The 21,359-nt window shown below is 37.2% G+C and overlaps 1 protein-coding gene across 6 annotated transcripts in view; it reads right to left on the reverse strand.

Moving 5' to 3' along the window:
* Window positions 1-21,359, reverse strand: part of PARD3B (par-3 family cell polarity regulator beta) — a 985,497-nt gene that overhangs the window by 411,908 nt on the left and 552,230 nt on the right. The gene's annotated exons all lie outside the window — the stretch shown is intronic.

A 21,359-nucleotide genomic window follows, 5' to 3' on the forward strand; every position in this document is an offset into this window, starting at 1 on the left:
TCACAAAAATATTGCATAACAAACCATCCCCAAACTGTGATATGAACAATAAACCATTTATTTATATTTACATATCTGCAGGTTGACTGGGGTTGGGCTGATCTAGGCTGGGCTCAAGTAGGCTTGCCTCCAAACTGTGGATTGGGTGCATGTCTGTTCCATGCACCTCTCATCTTACTTAGACTACTGGATATCTCAAACATGTTTCTCACATGATGAAATCCAGGAATACAAAAATGAAAGAACTTTTAAAGCTTTTGCTTCCAAAATATCCACTAACACCTTACTGACAAAATGAATTTGCATGGCCAAGTCCACAGGCTGTGGCTGGAAAAGATCTCTCCATACATCATGGGATCATGACAAGAGTATGGATATATAATTCTACTATTTGGAAGTGAATAGGGACCAGTAATCCTATCCAACAACTGGCTCACACACACACACACACACACACACACACATATGACACATGGGAGATATCAAAGGTTAATGATATATCATAGAGTTTATATGTCTCCTAAGGTTATCTTTCATTTCTTTTGGTATTACATTTTCTATTTGACACATACATCTATTTGTTATCATCTGAATGTTTGTGTCCCCCCAGAATTCATATGTTGACATTCTAAATCCCAAGGTGATGGTATTAGGAACTAGGGCCTTTGGGAGGTAATGACATCATAAGGATTGAATCCTCATGAATGGGACTTATAATTTCTCCTTGCAGAGGAAACCTCACAGAGTCCCATAGCCCCTTCCACCATAGAAAGATACAATGAGAAGTCTGTGAGCCAAAAGGGGGTCTTATCCCACCATGCTGTCACCCTGATCTTGGATGTCCAATCTCCAAAACTGTGAGAAAGAAATTTATCCTGTTTGTAAACCACCCAATCTGTGGTACTGTTTGTTAAGCAGCCCTAACAGACTAAGACACCATCCTATAGTCTGAACTTCAGAGTGGCTTCTGGTTCTGTGACAATTTCCCAAGGTAAAGGAAATAGGCAGCCTAGATCTGGGAAGCTTTCCCCTCCCACATGCCTGCACTGTTCCTGCCTGGTTCTTAAAAGGGATGTTCAGGTGGCCCCAGAACCCTAAGTAACTGGTTTGAGCTACTGAATATGCCTTTCACTTTACATTATTCTTCTTCAGAATTCTTCTTCCAAAAGTTCCTCTCCCTTGTATGTATGTATGAACATACATATGTATGCATGTATGTGTGTGTGTATGTATATGGAATATACATGGTAGTAGGACAAGAGTAAGGGAGCAGTTTCTATGGCCTTAATTCCTGTAAGATCAGTGTAATTACAAGAAGTTTAAAAGTCAAGTAAGCTTTGAAGACTAAACAAGGACAATCTCAGAGCAGTTCATGCCTAAGGGATTATTATTATTATTATATTTTAACTAATCTACCACAGCTCCATTTTTCCTTGCTGGTATACGAAAAAGAACTCTTGTCTAAGCACAGTGAGTGAATGAATCTTTTTTAGTCAAGCATTTTCCTGATGATATAAATCTATAATTTTTATGCTATTTAATGAAACCATACACAAGGGAAAATTTTTATTTCATATGTGTGTATATATCAAATGCAGAAATTATTTTCACCTCAAAAGAAATTTTACAGTGAAGGTACAATGGAATAAAAGACTCTCTACTTGATATGTCCAAATACTCTGACTTTGTGTTTTAGCATATAAGCCACCTCTTCCCTCCCTGATTTTATCAGTGGGAAAACAATCTACCCTCCTTTGACCTTCCATTTTACTTTCTTCTGCCCAGTCTTAAAATTCTCATCACTTTCCTTCTATGCTTACAGTTATTTACCAGCATGTCTGTGTTAGCTCCACTATGCCACTGTGATCTCACCAAAGGCAGGAATTATGTTTAATTCAACTTTGAATCCAGTTTAGCATCCAGTGGGAGGAATACATAAGTATTTGTTATAGGATGGCTTCATAAATTGTTTAGTTGACATGTCTCTGCCACAAATGCCCTCCTTGAAATAATGGCTTTAAAAGGAAAAAAAAGTGATAGTTGTGCCTTGCATCTTATCTATAAAACCATAATTTTAACATATCTAGCCAAAACTTTCTAGCATGTTTGTTAAGTGGAACTGAAATTATTTGAATGTTACCAAGAGCATCTCTCACTTTAGATGGGATTCTCTCTACCTAAAAATCATTCTTTACTTTCCTTCAACCTTGACAGTCCTCGGCAAACTCTTACTTACCCATCAAAGCCCATTTCAATTGTCACCTGCTCTCAGTAGCTGGGCCCTCATCTGGGTCTCCTTAGCATCCTATGCATAATTTAATTATATCACTGATTACATTATATTATGGTTCTTTGCTGTGTCATAAATCTTTAAGGACTTCAAAGGAAACAAGGACCATTCCACTTTTGTTTACACCATAGCACTTATCCCAGTGCACATCTGAGAACAAGTGAATAGTAAATATTAAAGGAGCACTGCTGACAAATGCTGCTTCAGTGAATTCTTCCTTTGTGGTTCAACATGGGCTACATTTTCATGAATATTAACAAACAGTTCAAAAACTACTAATTAAGTATTCAAAATATATGAAGAACTCATAAAACTCAAGACCAAAATAACAACACAATCAAAAAATGGGCAGAGGACCTGAACACACTTTTCCAAAGAAGACATATAGATGGACAACAGGCACATGAAAAAATGTTCCACATTGCTTGCTAATCATCAGGAAAATGCAAATCAAAACCACAATGGTGTAACACCTCACACCAGTTAGCATCCTATCCAAAAGAAAAGAAATAACAAGTGTTGGCAAGGATGTGGAGAAAAGGGAACCCTCCTATACTGTTGGTGGGAATGTCAATTGGTACAGCCACTATAGAAAGCAGTATGGAGGTGGCTCAAAAAACTAAAAATAGAAATACCATACAGCTCAGTAATTCCATTTCTGGGAATTTACCTGAAGAAAACAAGATCACTGAATCAAAAAGGTAGATGCACTCTTATGTTATTGCTATATTATTTACAGTAGCCAGGATACAGAAGCCACCAAGGTGTCCATCAATAGGTGAATGGATAAAGAAGATGTGGTATATATATACAATGGAATATTATTCAGCCTCCGCAAAGAAATCTTACCATTTGAAACATCATGGATGGACCTAGAGAGATTATGCTAAGTGAAGTAAGCCAGGCAGAGAAAAAAAAATACCATCTGATTTCACTTCTATATGTAATCAAAAACAAAACAAATGGACAAAAAAGGAGTAGACTCACAGACACTGAGAAGTAACTGGTGGCTAACATGGGGGGATGGGATGGAGTGGGTGGGTGAAATAGGTGAAGAGGATAAAGAGGCACAAAATCTCAATCATAATACAAATTTGTCATGGGGATAAAAGTACAGCATAAAGAATTAGTCAACAATATTATAGTATCTTTCTGTGTTGACAGATAGTAGTAACTGCACTATTTGGGCTGAGCATTTAATGATGTAGATAACTGTTGAATCACTATGTCGTGTATTGAAACCAATATAATGTTGTATATAAACTATAGCTCAATTAAAAAAACTGCTAATTAAGTTCCAATATTTTTTGATATAGACTATCATGACAGTCACCAGTATCAAATAGAACTTTAGAATTTATTAGGAAGTGCATATTAGATGTGTGCAGCAACAAAATGATTCCCTTCTCCTTTCTATAATAGTGCTAAGCTTAATCATGACCAGTTTGCACCTGAAGCCTATGAATGGCTGAGCTATGCAAGAAAACAGCTTGCAAATGTTTCTAAGAACTCACATTTATTTTGGCGCATCTGATCACCATATCCGTTCTTGAGTTTTGATATGGGGTGGAGTAAATCTGTCATTCACTTCTACTTTATTATGACAGCTGGTATTATTTGGCAACTACCCTGGTCAAATTAACTCTAAAAAGCAATTTTTTTTACATTTAAAACGAAGACTGTGTCTATATCCACTCCTAAACAACTGGTTGTAAAATTGAAAATTTATTTACTGAGCGAATCCATTTGTTTTAAATAAAACTGAAAAGCAAATAACTAAAGATTGCTTTGAATTTTTTTTTTTAAACTAAATTGGACAAGTATTGTATGCAAACACCAAGTAAAAACTATCTTTCTATGATTTGGTATCTCCCCACCTTTGTCCTTTCAAATCCTTTGCACATCAAGCCCAGATAATCCAGAATACTTTTTATACTCTATTTGACCTGAGAGAAGAATCAAAGTCATAATTCAAACATGTTAATGACTGGTAAAAGAGACACCTGACCAATTATTTTCTTGTTAAAGCAGTCCTTGATCCCAGCCTTTGTCTCTGTGGATGTAGAGTTCATCCCATTATTTTAGCCACGTCAAAAGTAGGGCATTGGCTACACAAATATGCCTGATTTATAAAGGCGGCCATATTTCAGTGATACAGAGCCAGCTGTCCAGTGTTCAATGGGGACGGTATGTTCAGGTGCCTCTCCGACTTATTTTTTTTCTAGTACATAGAACAAAAATCCTATCTACTAAAAAAAACATGCTGACAGACATAATTGAAGGATCAAAAAATTTCTAGAATGATGAATAAGTGCAAATCATTTACTAATTTGTTCAATTCAATACAACAGGTATATATCGATTTTAACCATCATTTAGCATAACATACAATTTGTACTCTCTAGATTTCTAACATCTAACAAAAAATCTTTACTAGTAGAAAATTCAGCTGCAACTTCCTAAGATATACTAATAATGCTCTAAAAACATTTGAGCAAAACTTCACTTTTTCTTTTAGTGTTGAATTAAGATAATCTCCCACATTCTCTTAAAAAGAAACAGATCTGGGAACTTACAAAAAATGGGCTGATCTTTCCTTTACTTTCTTCACTTTGTGGTCTATGATAGTTAATGTCTACTCAATATCACACTAAATCATCTGTCTCCCCTGGGACAATGCTTTCAATTAAGTGTTTTATTTCATCCAAGAATGCTTGCTCTCATTGACCACTGTACTTTTTACCTGTGGATTTATGATAATATAGTGCTCATCTCCTCACAGGCAGAATGGACTTATGAATCCTTATTGTTCTTATACCAGAAGAGAAGTAAAAAACAAAATTAGCCTGTGCGGAAGCCAGGAAGGAAACCACATGCCTTTCACTACCTGCCCAGTGGCCTTGACCGTTACACTGCCCTGGCCTCTCAATGTGCTGGCTGCCCTTGCCGTGCTGCTGGAGTCTGATAAGATATGCCAACTCCCCTGAGAGCTATTGAGACCTGAGGGTGAGAGTTAACGCGATCTTCAGGTTACATTTTCAAAGGGTTGTGAAGGAAATAAGACATTTACATGCTATCACTATTTTCTGCAAGAAACCCTACAGGTTAAAGAGAAACCTCTGAACTGCTTTCTGACAGCAAAGGCTGCACTTTTAAAAAGGCAAGCCACTAGCTTGTTTGTAGCTACTTTGCCTTGACTTTCCTTCCAACTAGGGACGCATATGATTTGGTTTCTATTTCAGAAGTACACAAATTATAGTGACATGTTATTAACTTAACCACCATGAAAAATTACATACATTTTTTTATAATCATACTCAGTATGCAGCTGAAGACAAGGCTCGATCTAGTGTACTTCTTTTATGATACAAGGAATAAGTCACTGTTACGTATGCCCTCAAACATGAACAAGTTCATCTTTGTTTAATTTCCTTGCACTCCTACAGAGCACATAAAATTATCAAGTTAATAATTGCATTAATATTTATTTATATAATTTATTTACAACCTGCCTTATACCAAAGAAGAACTGAGGTGGCTTGCATTAATAACTACATTGAAAATATCTGCCAAGTTTTCAATAAGTTGCTAGTGTTGACACAGTCATATTTTTCCAACAGAAGAGTACAGAACCTAGATTATTTTATTGCATTAAGGATGTCCAAAACCTTAATGAATAGTGTTTGTAATTCATTCGCTTTTCTTTATGTAGAGTGGAAATAGGCTTTAAATATACTATGACTGTGGCAAACCATAGACAAGGCAATTTTTAGTTCTAAAACAGGTTGCATGCTGCTAAGTTTATTTGTAAATTTGTTTCTTAAATTTATTTTCTCAAAAGAAATACTGGTAAATGGTGCCTATGTTACAACTGGCCAAAGGGTTTGTTTATTCCATGGTTTCTCTAAAACACAAATGGTATGTAATGATTTACATTCTATTGGATTGGCTTCATTTAAGAATGTTCTATGAGATAATACACCAAAACTTCCAATTTAGGAAAGAAGGAACACATTTCCTGCCAGCTGGCTATAGGAGCTAAGTCTGTGGTGGCATCAGGAGATGGGTGGAAGAGCTCCATCTATGCCTACTGACCATTCTGCCACCAAGCACCGCAATGGCAGGGGGTTGAAATGGTGGCCATGAGAAAGATATCAGCTGGCAATATGTTACCTCTACATTTACTTAGAAGAAGGCACTCTTTAGGTCGGATACTCCCAAGGCATTCTGAGCTATAGAATAAACAAACACTCAGAGGCAGACTCCTGCTGCCCATTCACGTACACAGGCTTTTCATAATGCAGGCACTATCCGTATTGAGTATCAGGCCAAGATTTGATGCACATAAATTCAGAGAATAGTATTTTGCAGTAGGAAGAGATCTAAGAGTCCAATTAGCCTAATCTCCCCATTTTATAGGTAACTCTTTCCCTTGTTTACTGCTAATCTTTATTATTTTGGTAATCTTAGCATTTATTAGTTTTATCACTGTCTACCCCATCCAACTCCTACTTTCAGTCTGGTGTTTACCACAGAAGAGTAAATTTCTACATGGAATGGAAAAAGAAAAGAAAAGTATTAGTCTTTCACCTAGAGGGAATAGTATCCAGAATAGGGACAGGAATTTGTGTTTAGCAAGAGCTTTGTGGTTAAAAATGTTGCTGAACAACAAAGTAGGGAAAAGGGCCTTCCGTATCACTTTCACATCTCTCACACTGTATCTGCACCAAGAAAGAGTTCAATAAAATTTTGTGAATGGAATTAAGAAAGATAAGACCCAAGAAGTTAAATGACCTTTCTAAACTCAAATTTAGGGTCAGTCCTGGGGCAATAACCCAGATCTTACATCCCTGACCAATACTCACTCACCTGTAGAATAGTGTACTCTCCAATTTTCCTAGCTAATGTGAGAGGTTTAACAATATTGGCCCTAGTGAATTAGCCTCTCTGAAATGACTTTGTGGCTCTTCCCATCCAAAGATGGAATCTATCTGCTTCTACCTTAGATCCTGACTGGCCTTGTGACTTGTTTTGACCAAGAGAATCAGGTAGAAATGAGTAATGATGTGCAACTTTCAAGGCTAGATCTTAAAAGCTCTTGCACCTTTGTTTTTGCTGTCCTGAGGATGCCATGTAAGGAAGCTGGACTGGCCTTTTGGAGGATGAGAAGATACATGAAGGAGAACCAAGGTGGCCCACCCAATTGTCAGCATTAACTGACAGCCACGTAAAGGAGGCCATCTTGGACCTTCCAGCCTAGCAGATGCTCTAGTTGAATGCAAGCTGCACAGATAAGTCCAAACACAGCTGACATGAAGAAGGAAATTATGAACAAAGACCTTATGAAAGAGAGCATAAAATAGATCTTACATTCACATTTGAGAGATTTTCTGTATTATCCTGGATATGAATGGTCTTGTTATGGACTTGCAAATTTTGCTCATATGACAGCATTAAGTAGCCAATAATAATACTGTCACTATAAACAAAACGTTCCTTTTCTCCATTCCTTCCTTTTCTTCAGTTTCTCTTCCTGACTTTCACTCACGCTTCTCCATATCCCTGCACGGTTTTTCTCTCCTTGTTTCTTTGACTCTATTTGTGGTTCAGAGTCCAACCTCATAAGTGAAAATTTTCATGACTTTAAAGCCCTTACTGACTCTTCTTTTTTGCAACTTCTAGTTCACTATTAACCTCGTAGCTTCTTCCTTAAATTTATGCTGCTATTTCCCTCCCATTAGCTTTCCCCACAGATGATAGATATTATGCCATATTCTTACCTACTTTCTCTAAAGGCACTCAGCATTGTCTATAAGTTCTTGGACCTCAGGGATCATGTTTTAGTCTATCTTAGAATACCAAGCACAGGCATAACATCTAGCACCAATAAATGATCAATAAATATTTGATCAGCTAAACTGGGAATAGTAGGTGTTCAGTAAATATTTGTTGAACAGTTGAGTACTATTATCATCAATGTAGATACAGTAATAGAGGAAAATTGAGGCCCACAAAGGCAATTCTCTTGAAAATCAATCTTTCTTTGAGTTGCATGCAAAAGAAGCACTGGCTTCGGGGGGATGGAGTGCCAGAAGGTCAGTGTAAGATGTTTTGGTTGGGTGTTTTTTGTGTTTTGCCATTTTGGATTGTTTTGCTTGTTTGTGTCTGTGTGTTTTCCCCTCTGGTGGGAAGTCAAGGGTCTATAGATGAAATACGTAGCTGTTGGGAAGGAGAGAAAGGAGAGAGCGAGCCCTTCCAGGTCAAGGTGAAAGTCTAACTCACCTGCAGGGTGCTAAGGCCTACAAAAGTACCATAAATCAGGGGCAACAGGCTCCAATATTACACAATAACAACTAGCAAGAGGGGGCTTTGTTGTTCATGAGGATGACATTTTTCTCCTTTCTGGTACTATTACCTCCATCTTCATCTTATCACCCGGCATTTTAATGTAATTTAATGCAACATACCATTATCTTCCTCTTCATCACCACCTGGCATTTCAATGTAGATATATAATGTAGAGATAACTATATTCTGTAATTGAGAGAAACCATACGGAGTGATATTTGCTTCTAGAAAGACAGGATTATTGGTCAGAAAAAAGGAAACAAGAGAGGAAGGAAAAGGAGAGAAAGAGGAAATAGAAGAAAACTGAAACATTTCAAGCTGTTCAACAATCCTTCGTTAGGCCCTAAGCCTCTAAGAAATGCAAAGAATTAATTATGGAAAGACTAGGTGATAAAAGTCCTTCATGTAACTCAATAAGTGGGCAGGAAACATAATTGAACTCGTTTATAATTGAGTAGCCTGACATGGGGGCAGATTCAAAGAAGGGTAACCTTAAAAAGACCTAACAATATTAAACGTTCTTTTCTCTTTTTAATGTTTGGGATAAAACATTTTTTTAAAGAGAACTGGTGGAGCTTCATTTAGGCAGCAACAGGAATTGAACAGTGTATGATTTGTATTTGGGCATCTTAATTTAAATAATTACAATATCGTGAAGAAAAATGCATCTTAACTTCAATGTTTTATTATATCTGACAAGTTCAGTAAAAGGGCACCTATCTACTGGTGCATTATGCGTCATACGGTCTGCACACTCATTAAAAATAATGAGAATGTATTTAAAAGTCATTGCCCAGGGAATCTATGGGGACGGGGCCTGGGAAGAGGTAAGTGGCAACAGATTGTTATTTAAGTGTCTATCTCGGTTTGATCAGCCCATAGGAAAGAAAAGATAGCAAGCTTAAGCTGATACTCTTTAATGATAAAGATCACACATTTTCCTAAGATAACAGGAAGATGAAACATGTTCAGAATTTTCAGAATTCTAAATATACTTTCAAAAATGAAATGGACTGTAGTGTCAGTTTCACATGTGTGGTATTTACTTTGATAACAGCTGGAAAAGTTAACCACAATCAATTAAGGCAGTACTTCTCTCCTTAATCTTTAAATATCCTTTACAAAATAAAGGCATTTCCTTAACTTACACCAAACATATCTTAACTAATGCACTGATCACAGGCAGAGAGGTAATTAAGCAAACAAAGGTCATCCCCTGAGTTTTGTGACCACTTACTTATCCAGCTGCTCCATATCAACAGCTGGCAGGAATTACTGGGAACATTTGGCAAACTGGATAAGAAGAAGGATAGAGTCTGTGGTTGGTCACAATGTTACTTCTTCTGAGCTGTTGAAACATGTTTATTAAGAAAATTCTTCTTTTTTTCTACCTTACAGAAGCCTAAACATGACCACAGTGGCCACTAAAACATATATCTTGTGTCATGAGAGTATGGCCAAATCTCACGGCCCTTCATCCTTAATGTTGCAAGAGAACAGAAGCTTCTTTTGGCATAAAACACTCCACCTTCCAATCCCCAACAAAACCAGCCTTGTCATAAAAGCCATTAAGTATTTTCATTTTGACACCTGGAAGCCATACAACCAGGCAAAACGGCCAGCACTTCCTCCATCTGTTTTAATAATGCTGAACCAGAGCATTTATCATTGTCTATTTTATCAAGACTAGATTTTGCTGACAAGGGTTCAGTAAAATTCTTTCAGGTATAAGTACTTCCCAGGGAGTAGCAAATGACTAGTAATCCCCTGGCCTTAAGGCTTACTGAATGCATTAAAAAAACTGGCAAAAGATGAAGGACCTCATCTGTCTCTCAGTACACAGCATGAGCGAGACGGTGCGATGCTTACCTGAGTCAGGTGGGAGTCTTACTTAGAAAATATTTCTGATTTTGACAATGTACATTTTGATAAATGACAATATCTCTGTGCCTCATTTTCCCTGTCTTTAAAATGAGAGAGTTGGGGACAACTAAGTATAGCTGCTTTGTGATAGTAAATGAGGATCACTTTCTTGGCAGCTTTGAAATCTTTGACATGAATTCAACCATAGCAGAATGGGGGATGGTAAAGTGTGGTCCACATAAGGGGCCAATGGAGCATATCTTACCCTATATCATCCCATGTTAGGGATAAAAGGGAAAAGAGAAGGGAAACAGGTGTAAGTCCAAACAAAACCCCAATAGTCCAATCTTCTAAGCTGCCCTAAAAGTATCTCTGATTGGTATGTGTCTAAATCTACAAGTTACAAGGTAGCGCATAACACATTTTGAGAATGATCAAATTGAGTGTGGAAATCTTAAAGCACAATCCAGTTGGGCCTGAAAGAGTCAAGTACAATCGAGTTTGCCTAAATGAATCAGGTGTAATTGAGTTGAGCAACTGGATTGTGCTCAGCACTGGCTCTTTGCCAAAATGAGGGGGCATGTGGCCAAAGACACACCACTCAACTGGGTTTGAAATTTTCACAGAATATTTTTCACAGAGAAAGGAATTGTTTGCATAATAGAAAGATAAAGTTGAAGATTTGATTACTCAAGCTAGTCAATTATAATCACTAAATTATCCTAGGGACCCTATGGTCTTCAGAAAAAAACAAAACACTATTCCAAAGGTTCTCAACGTTGAATAAGCATCAGAACTATCTGGAAGGCTTATTAAAACACATCTTTAGAGCTTCTGATTCCTCGGGTCTGGAGGTAGCCTGAGATGTTGCATGTATAACAAGTTCTCAAGTAATGCTACAATGCTGATCTGAGACTGCACCTTGACAGCCATTGTTCTAAGAGTTATTGTAGCCAAGATTGAAGCATTTAAAAAATGCTTTAAAATTCTTTGAGTATTTAAAAAATACTCTGATATTTAAAAATATTACGTAGTGATACCCATTGCTTGTATATGTCTTTACAAATAAACTGTAACTAGGTTACACAAATGTCTTCAATGTCATTTAAGCTGCCTAAATCGTCATTTCCTTTCAATACTAACTTTCCCTAACCTCACTGTCACGTACAGCTGAAGAGATTGCTAATGCTCAGAAATCTGAGGAACTCTCTGTATATTTAAAAAATTTGGTTTAAAATAATTGTAGCAGGATGGATAATGCATTAGATACAGATTAGATATAGAGTAAGGGTAATAGCTCCTTTAGCAATGCCTTTTCCAGCTTTCTAGGTCATCTGCTTTAATAATGTACAGCTTTCATTTATACAGTCAACGAACATTTACCGAGTATACAGTGTGCACGAGGCACAGGCAGTAACAGCAGGAGTTAACATTAGTAGACACTCTGTGTTAGCATCTGTGCTCAGCGAGTTCTCACAACCCTACAAGGCAAGCGCTGTGACTATCCTCCCTTGACAAATGAGGAAACTGAGGCACAGAGAAGTTGAATACAATTGCAAAGCAGGGGTTCACTTTCAGGCCACGTGACTCCCTGGGCTCTTAATTGCTATTTCTTTACAGCTCTTAACGTCTAATGGAGAAATTTTAACCATGTGCGATTCAGGGTCAGGTAAGGGATTTCCTGAATCTGAATAAAAACTAAGTTCAGCTTCTGAACCCAGGCCTGGGGGTTGGAGGAAGTGACCTGTAAGTCAGTATCTCACGGGCTTGTGACGTGAAAGGGAAGGGAGGGGGAATCCTAGGCCGAGCAAATGTCTGGCGAGTAGAAGGCACTGGTAACATTGTAAACCAGTGAGAAGAGTTTGGAAAGCTACAAAGTGGGGAGAAGGAAAAAATACTGATGCTTGGAATCTATGAAAGGAAGAAAATTTTAGGAGACAATAATTATTTTCTCCTCTAAACCAGCCTGTGAATGGATATATATGTATTGTGGTTACTCTTCTCCCTCTCCCTCCCTTCCCACCGACCATCCCCAGTCCCTTTCCCTTTGGTAACTGTTAGTCCATTCTTGTGAGTCTGCTGCGGTTTTGTTCCTTCAGTTTTTGCTTTGTTGCTATGCTCCACAAATGAGTGCCATCATTTGGTACTTGTCTTTCTCTGCCTGGCTTATTTCACTGAGCATAATACCCTCCAGCTCCATCCATGCTGTTGCAAATGGTAGGATTCATTTTCTTCTTATGGCTGAATAATATTCCATCGTGTATATGTACCACATCTTCTTTATCCATTCATCTACTGATGGACACTTAGGTTGCTTCCATATCTTGGCTGCTGTAAATAGTGCTGTAAATAGTAGTGCATATGTTTTTTTGAATCAGGGATCTTGTTTTCTTTGGGTAAATTCCTAGGAGGGGAATTCCTGAGTCAAATGGTATTTCTATTTTTAGTTTTTTGAGGAAACTCCATATTGCTTTCCACAGTGGTTGAACTAATTTACATTCCCACCAACAATGTAGGAGGGTTCCCCTTTCTCCACATCCTCGTCAGCATTTGTTGTTGTTTGTCTTTTCGATGCTGGCCATCCTTACTGGTGTGAAGTGATATCTCATTTTGGTCTTAATTTGCATTTCCCTGATGATTACTGATGTGGAGCGTCTTTTCATGTGTCTGTTGGCCATCTAAATTTCTTCTTTGGAGAATTGTCTGTTCAGATTCTCTGCCCATTTTTCAATCGGGTTATTTGCTTTTTGGGTGTTGAGGTGTGTGAGCTCTTTACATATTTTAGGTGTTAACCCCTTATCAGTTAAGTCATTTATGAATATATTCTCTCATACTGTAGGATGCCTTTTTGTTCTACAGATGATGTCCTTTGCTGTACAGAAGCTTTTTAGTTTGATGTAATCCCATTTTTCATTTTGCTATTGTTTTCCTTGCCCCAGGAGATGTATTAGGAAAAAGTTGCTCATGTTTATATTCAAGAGATTTATGACTAGAGTTTTATGGTTTCATGACTTACATTCAAGTCTTTGATCCATTTTGAGCTTACTTTTGTGTATGGAGTTAGACAGTAATCCAGTTTCATTCTCTTACATGTAGCTGTGCAGTTTTGCCAACACCAGTTGTTGAAGAGGCTGTCATTTTTCCATTGTATATCCATGGCTCCTTTATTGTATGTTAATTGGCTATATATGTGTGGGTTTATATCTGGGCTCTCTATTCTGTTCCATTGACCTATGGGTCTGTTTTAGTGCCAGTACTAAATTACTTTGATTACTGTTGCTTTGTAGTAGAGTCTGAAGTCAGGGAGCATAATCCCCCCAGCTTTATTATTCCTTCTCAGGATTCCTTTGGCTATTCAGGGTCTTTTGTGGTTCCATATGAATTTTAGAACCATTTGTTCTAGTTCATTGAAGAATGCTGTCGGTATTTTGATAGGGATTGTATTGAATGTGTAGATTGCTTTAGGCAGGATGGCCATTTTGACAATATTAATTCTTCCTATCCATGAGTATGGGATGTCTTTCCATTTATTGGTATCTTCTTTGATTTCTCTCATGAGTATATTATAGTTTTGGGGGTACAGATCTTTCACCTCCTTGGCTAGCTTTATTCCTAGGCATTTCATTCTTTTTAGTGCACTTGTAAATGGAACTGTTTTCTCTTTCTGTTAGTTCATCATTAGTATATAGGAATGCAACAGATTTCTGTGTATTAATTTTGTATCCAGCAACTTTGCTGAATTCAGTTATTAGTTCTAGTAGTATTGGGGTGGTTTCTTTATGGTTTTTATGTATAATATCATGTCATCTGCAAACAGGGACAGTTTGACTTCTTCTTTACCAATCTGGATACCTTTTATTTCTTTGTGTTGTCTGATTTCCATGGCTAGGATCTCCAGTACTATGTTGAATAAAAGTGGTGAGAATGGGCATCCTTGTTTTGTTCATCATCTTAGAGGAAAAACTTTCAGCTTTTCACTGTTAAGTATGATGTTGGGTGTGGGTTTGTCATATATTATGTTATACTTATTAGTATTTATGAGGTACTTGCCCTCTATACCCATTTGGTTGAGAGTTTTTACCATGAATGGATTTTGAATTTTGTTGAATGCTTTTTCAGCATTTATGGAGATCATCATGTGGTTTTTGTCCTTCTTTTTGTTGACATGGTGTATAATGTTGATAGATTTTTGAATATTGTACTATCCTTGCATCCCTGTAATAAATCCCACTTGATCATGATGGATGATCTTTTTGATGTGTTTTTGAATTTGGTTTGCTAATATTTTGTTGAGTATTTTTGCATCTATGTTCATCAGGGATATTGGTGTGTAATATTTTTTTGTGTGTGGTGTTTTGGTATTAGAGTGATGCTGGCCTCACAGAATGAGTTTGGAAGTATCCCCCCCTCTTTTACTTTCTGGAAAACTTTAAGGAGAATGGGTATTAGGTCTTATCTAAATGTCTGATAAAATTCAGCAGTGAAGGCATCTGGTACAGGGGTTTTGTTCTTAGGTAGTTTTTTGATTACCAATTCAATTTCATTGCTGGTAATTGGTCTGTTCAGATTTTCTATTTGTTCCCAGGTCAGTCTTAGAAGGTTGTATTTTTCTAGAAAATTGTCCATTTCTTCTATGTTATCCAATTTGTTAGCATATAATTTTTCACAGTATTCTCTAGTAATTCTTTGTATTTCTGTGGTGTCTGTAGTCATTTTTCCTTTCTCATTTCTCATACTGTTCATATGTGTACACTCTCTTTTTTTCTTGATAAGTCTCAGCCTGTAGATATTTAATGCTATCCCTAGACATCTAAATTCAAACAACTGGCATTATTGATACTCCTCACTCCCTCACCCTGATATCCATCAAGTGCCAAAACCAAAGTTTTCTACCTCCATATCTCTTCCCTTTCCCAATGCGTGGGGAACCCTAACTTGTACACTTATTATGTCTCATTCAGATGAGCAATGATGATAGCAGTAACAAGCAGCATTTGCTGAATCACATACTATGTGCTCCATTCTAAGTACTTTATATGCATCTCACTGAATGCTAACAGTCTCTCAGGCAGACAATATTGACACCCATGTTAGGGATGAAGAATGGGGATTTGGGGGAGTTACCTAATGACAATTCAGCCAATCCATGGTAGATCCAGGGCTCAACCCAGATCTAACAGATCCCACATCCCAAAGCTCCTAACTATTAAATTTTAGTGAAATACAGTAAGCTCCTAGCAGGTGTCCTAACATCCCTTTTCTCCTAATTTACTCCAAACAACAGTACTTCTCATGTTAGCTCTTTGCTCAACAATCTGTCAAGTTGGTCTGCCTACTATCTCTTCAGTGTATTTTGTATTTCCCAATCTCTGAGTATTTGAAGATGCTATTTTCTTCACTGCTCTAGCTATCCATTTTGAAATCCTACAGAATCAGTAAGACCCAACTAGTTAAATTCAAGAAAACCTTAAAGGTTTTCTTGTTCTCCAACTCTGAATCCCCATAACACTTAACTGCATTCTTCTTTTCTTCATTGGCTAGAACCTCTTTCAGGACAGGTACATATCTCATTCATCTCCCTAATTCAGGTTGTACAGTCTTGACTGGGATTAAATACATATTGGTTGAATGGGAATGCACTAAGAAGAAAATGGAAATTATTGTAGGGAAAAGCAGAAATGAAGACTGTATCTTAGCAAGGACTAAATCTTGAGTCACTAGAATGGTTTTACTTGGAGAATCATAAAATATGGCAATGCATTTTCATTTTTGCATAATTATTTAAATTTGAAAACAACTCTTATATTTGGGTTTAGGTAGAAAAGTCATTTTGAAATAATCCTTCAATTTCTGCTACTTATCCACAAATAACTGCTATAATATTCATTCTTCCTTAAGTACCTTGGTTAATTTAGCATGGAATCATTTGAATCTAATAGCTGAAGGGGGAATAAAATAATATACCAATTAAATGAAGTTCATCTAAGATTTCCAACCAAAATTCTTGCATGATTTATAATGTTAAACAATTTGACATGTAAAGGTGTGTATTTTTCACTTCATAGGAAGATAAACAGTGAAGTAGTGGAACCACATGTCATTTGCTAAGGTAGTCACAGGTACAGGAAAAATGTGGTAGTGTTGGAGTACACTAAGCTCAGCAACTATTAAGGGCATCTTCATACATGTGTGTGTCATTTATTTTCCTCAGAAAAAGCAATATTCTTAAGTGAAGGGAAAATCAGCATGACAAACATGGCCAACTTCTGGATCTCAATCATGCTAGGCAGGTACAACTTGCTTGCTTGAAATACAGTTAATCCCACTTGCAGAGGCCAGCATTTAATAGCAGGCAACTTGGCAGGTAGAAATTATAAATACATTCAAAATTTTCTCAGCTTGTTATACCCACCAGGGGTTGCTGTGATTTTCAGGATAATTTAAAGATAAGGTAGCAGGTCAGAATATGAAACATTAACGGGGTTAACAAAAAAGTGGCAGAATATTCCTTTTTCCACAATAAATGAAAGAAGACATACGCATACACACACATGCATAGCAAATAACAGTTTCTCTCTTTCTCTGAAGCTCTTTAAAAAGTTAAGGCATGAGATAAATAGAAAACCTTCAGTTTTTCTGGAAATTTCCTAAATAGAAAGACAGCTTTATCTGACACTTTGCATAGGAAAAGATAATTTTTTAGGTATCAGGGATAGAAAAGAACTTGCAGACCATGTCTCTAGAATAGACCAAACAAGCCACCAATTAAGTAGCACAGTTTCTATTTCAAGTGGAGATGCTGACACAGTAGCTTCCCCTTCTGATTCTATCACCAATACAAATCTCAAAGTTCTTTTTACAGAAATTTTCCTTATGTGAACACCTCTTTAATAAACTCTTACCCAGTCAGGGGGTGAGAATATCAAAGGATTTTCCAGACTGGGATTCTGGAAAGATCATCTTTGAAGCATACTTCCTTTGGTCAAGATACTAGAAAGAGCTAGCTAGTTGTGATGCTATTACATCAGTTTTATTTGCTATTTCTTACATTTGATTTTTTAACCCAGATGGCCACATATAGAAAGAAGGTTGACTAAAATGTGCTGCTAAATTTGTGATGCTAACCAATTTTTCAAGAAGAAGAATATGGATCAGCAAACTTAAGAATTCAGCATAGTTCTCTTACATGGCTGCTCAGGAGAAATGACCAGGAAATGTATACTAAGGCCTTTGGAATGACAGACGGTTACATCCGAGAGACCATCCTGTATTGGGACTTCCTGTATAATTGTTGACCGCGGACTCTCTCACTGTAAGTTTTAATACTTTCCAAGAAGCTAATGATAATGAGGAAGTAAGGAAGACTTAACTGTCAGGAAATAGGCAGAGCAGTGCTATTAAGAGGGTACAGAGCTCATAAAAGAGCAGGGCTTCAGCAAAAGGAGAAGACAGTTTCTCAGAACAGGAAAATAATAAACACAGTTTGTTTTCTTCCAAGGAGATAGAAGAAGACAAAAGCAGGAAGTGCTGGCTTTCCTTCATCCTGCCAGATTTTCAGTGGGAAGTCAAGTGTGTGCATCAATCACCCTAAGGGAGAAGAGGATAAAGTGATACCATCTTCAGTTTTTTGAAAGACAAATACAGAGATGGATCACATAGCATACTCTTCTTCATCCTGCTCTTTCAAATGGTCCAGGGCATGCCACACTGTGAAGTAATCACACTAAGTAGTGCCAAACGTGACCGCTCCTTAAACTTCCTATATGGCCCTTGCTCCTTAGCACTCGAGGCAGGCATTTGGTTTGGAGAAGAATATTATTTCATAGTTCTCCAAAACAAAGTTTCTGGGTCCACATTACTAGGTGTCTGTATGTTTCAAGTACTCTTGCTTTGCTGTGATTACAAAGAATATTCCACCTATTTAGATAGTTAGATGTCAATTAAATATTTTTTAGAGTCTAGACCATTTGCCAGAGAATTTTAGGAGAATGGATACTAACCACATGACTTCCAAATTTTGTATAAAACTAAAAGCAATGAAGACAAATAATTTATTTGCATTCATAATCTCACAGTTGCACAATTAATTTAATATGCTCCTGGGTGGGCTCATTTTCTGGGATAGAAATCAAATTTTGTTAAATTCTATTAAATGAGAGTGAAATAATACATACAGGCTGCCTGACTTATGTCCGGTTGGTTATAAAATTTCTGTTTGTGGTTCAGTGCTTTGGATACTAGAATATATTTAAAAACAAAAAACAGAAAACAATCAATGCTCAAAGTAGTGGTTAGTTCCAGGCAACCCTGAATAAATCTACTTGCCCCATAAGGTGTCTAAAGTATGTATTATATTTCTGTTGTACCGCTTCTGGTACATAGTTTCTTACTAAGTGGTAATGTAATAGGAGAAATAGTTATAGTTAACATATATTGAGAACTTATAGTTAGTAAGAAACGATGCTACTTGCTTTGCATGTCTTCCCTTTTAATCCTTACAACAATCTAATGCTACAGATGAGGAAGTGGAATGATTCTGTGAGCTGCTCTAGATCACACATTAAGTGGTGAATACAGAAGCTGAGTACAGGGTATTGAATCCCAAAGGTGAAACTAACCTAGGCTTCTAGTTTCTGCTCAATATGGTACCAGGAACAGGTTGCTCACCCACTCTGGACCTGTTTTCTCAACTGCAAAATTAGAGTTGGCCTTCACTGATTCTTTCAGCTCCCTTTCCTCTGAAAGTTCTATTACATTCAATAACTTCCACTTGCAACTGTCTTTGGTCGAGAATGAATTCAGAGTTTCAAAGATAAGATTGACAACCCATTCCCCCACCTGGGTTGGGGAAGAGCTTCTAGGAAGATATTAGCCATGAAATTGGGAAACTGGGAGACATATGAGCAAGGGGTATAAGGAACTACTAGATGGGAAGCTAAGGGCTCCCCAAGTGAGGGTTTGAGTTCTCAGTTGGAGCTCTGTCTGTAGGCCCTTTGGCAAGTGTAGGGGCAAGCTGGGATGCTTCTCTTTCTATGCAGGGTTTACTCCTTCCAGGACCATAGTTCAAAACAATATGCACTCAAAACTTCTCTCCTTATTCTCCTATCCCTGAAAAAGTACAAGATCCCCCCCTGAGGTTTTCTGAGTTTTTACCTCCAACAATCAACAAATTGGACAAGAAGTGAAAGGATTTTCTTCTATTTATATATACATGCTGCCTCCTTTTTAATTGTTTCTTTTCACTTTGACCCATGCAGAGAAAGACCAAGGTCTTTGGATAAATTAAAGACTGAAGGAAGACTGCATCTGTATGTTAGAGAAACATAGCCACACTCCAAGTTCCTGTAGCATTTCTCTCTAGGAAGAAGAAGGAGCTTCAGAGAAGAGGTGAGACAGAAATTCAGGTTTCTGCCTTCCACAACGGCTGGGTAAGGAGGAGTCAAGCAGGGCAAAGGCAGCGGGGATTGTGATCTTTATGGCTTACACCACTCCTTCTCCTTCCCTTCCCTATTTCACTGAAGATCTTCCCAATGCACAAAATAGGGCAAGGGGAAAAATGGACGAGATGATGTGAAAGAGAACAAAAGATGAAAAGGGAACTCCATGCCACAGAAACATGGAGGGAAGGGGTCCACGGGTCAGTACTGAGGAGCACTGATGTAAGAGAAGTGACTCAGGGAGGCTGTATATTCAAACATGAACAGAAACATATGTAACAGAATATCAGGCTCAGGGTAGATATCTTAATAGTTGAAACAGTCTTATCACCTTATCCATGGGACAGTTTTTGCTACAGCATCGTTGACAGATGGTGGGCAGGCTCTGTTTCAATATCCTAAATTTCTTGTAATATTGCATCTAACTACTGGTTTTGATATAAGCTTAATGAGGGCAAGAAATGAGTTTTAACCATTTTTGCATTCCCAGAACCTTCAATTCAGTGCACAGCAAATACTTATTAAAGTGTGTGTTGCATTAATACATAAGTAAATATATGATTATAAATGATCTGAGGAAACAAATTAAGTCTACTTTTTAATCTATACAATAGCTCTTTACATATTTGATCACAATTATCATGTGTCCCACCCTTTCTCTTTTTCAAGCTAACTATATGCAATTTTCTCAACTAACCCCCACTGTTCTGATGGTACCTCTGAGAACCTGTCCTGTCACCTATTTGTGCCTTTGTCATTTCTTATATAAAGGAGAGGAAAAATGGGGGAGTATTTCAAAGTATTTTTATCACAACTATTATTCTTTGTTATTAGGTGTAAAAGTTCTTTGGATTTTCTATAGATTTCTTAAATAAGTATTTCAATAATAAAATAAATAATATGTGTTCATTTAAAAAAAGGGAGAAAATTAAAATCTCTCATTATCTCACCAATCTGGGTGTCTCTCCTCCCAGTTATTTTTTCTTTTAAGATTTTTAATGTGATTTGATCATATTGCATGTATCATGCACTGAAAATTCAGCAAGAATATAATCTGATATAATTTGATATATCTCACCAATCTTGAAGTTAATTCCCCACCTTGGTTTTCATATCTTTATTTTCTGATCATTTTCTTATCTCTGCGATCATATCAGGTCTGTCATGTTCTCGTTCTTACCCACTGTTCACTCAGATACACAAAGATCTGACCTAGACTCTCTGCCTTTGCCAGCTCCGAGCTCCATCTCCCATCTCCCTACAGACTGACCCTAAGTCTCTTTGGCCCTGATCTCTCTGGTGTCATCTTCCTAAATATTACCATGCAGACACTTTCACCAGCATTTCAAACTTCACTATGAACCCCTTTCTCCAATTCAGATAATAGCTTTTTCAAATACACTCATCTACTAAAAAATCCT

The sequence above is a fragment of the Manis pentadactyla genome, chromosome 6 (genome assembly GCF_030020395.1).
Source record: "Manis pentadactyla isolate mManPen7 chromosome 6, mManPen7.hap1, whole genome shotgun sequence".
Taxonomy (NCBI): Eukaryota; Metazoa; Chordata; class Mammalia; order Pholidota; family Manidae; genus Manis; species Manis pentadactyla.